The sequence below is a fragment of the Schistocerca nitens genome, chromosome 8 (assembly GCF_023898315.1).
Source record: "Schistocerca nitens isolate TAMUIC-IGC-003100 chromosome 8, iqSchNite1.1, whole genome shotgun sequence".
NCBI classification, from domain to species: Eukaryota; Metazoa; Arthropoda; class Insecta; order Orthoptera; family Acrididae; genus Schistocerca; species Schistocerca nitens.
Window position 1 is genome coordinate 521290110 of NC_064621.1, and position 662 is coordinate 521290771.

Sequence of the window (662 nt, forward strand, 5' to 3'; positions counted from 1 at the left end):
GTTTTTTTTTTATTTCTTTTAAGGAAGAAAGACGTACACAGATTTGCCTGGTGGACATGAGGGTAAACGTCTGTTACAGATTGTATGATGGTAAGTGAGGAATTTCCTGGACAGGTTAGAGATAGCAGATTTTATCACGGAGTCGATAATTGCTGATGTCAATTATTGGCCTCTATGCAAAATAGAGAAAACCAAAGAAACCATTGAAGGATCAAAATGAAGAAAACGTTTTTAAAGTTTACCTTTCAAAAGACAGGCAACGGCCTTGCCGCAGTGGATACACTGGTTCCCGTCAGATCACCGAAGTTAAGCGCTGTCGGGCTTGGCCGGCACTTGGATGGGTGACCATCCGGGCCGCCATGCACTGTTGCCATTTTTCGGGCTGCGCTCAGCCTCGTGATGCCACCATCGTAACGACCGGGAGAGCAGTATGCTCATCACACACCCCTCCTATTCGCATCCTCATCTGAGGATGACACGGCGGTCGGATTGTCCCGATGGGCCACTTGTGACCTGAAGACGGAGTGCTTTTTTTTTTCTAAAGATACCAGCATAAGAGATCTCCACCAAAAGCGGATGACAAAGACACTAACGAATTTATAAAACGGGAGAAGACTTGGAAGAAGAATGGAAAACTTGAAAATAGCCGTATCGAACATAGG

General features: G+C 45.5%; 1 pseudogene; it reads left to right on the top strand.

Moving 5' to 3' along the window:
• The first annotated feature begins 255 nt into the window (after positions 1-255).
• LOC126199801 (5S ribosomal RNA) lies at positions 256-373 on the top strand (annotated as a pseudogene).
• Positions 374-662: the final 289 nt, after the last annotated feature.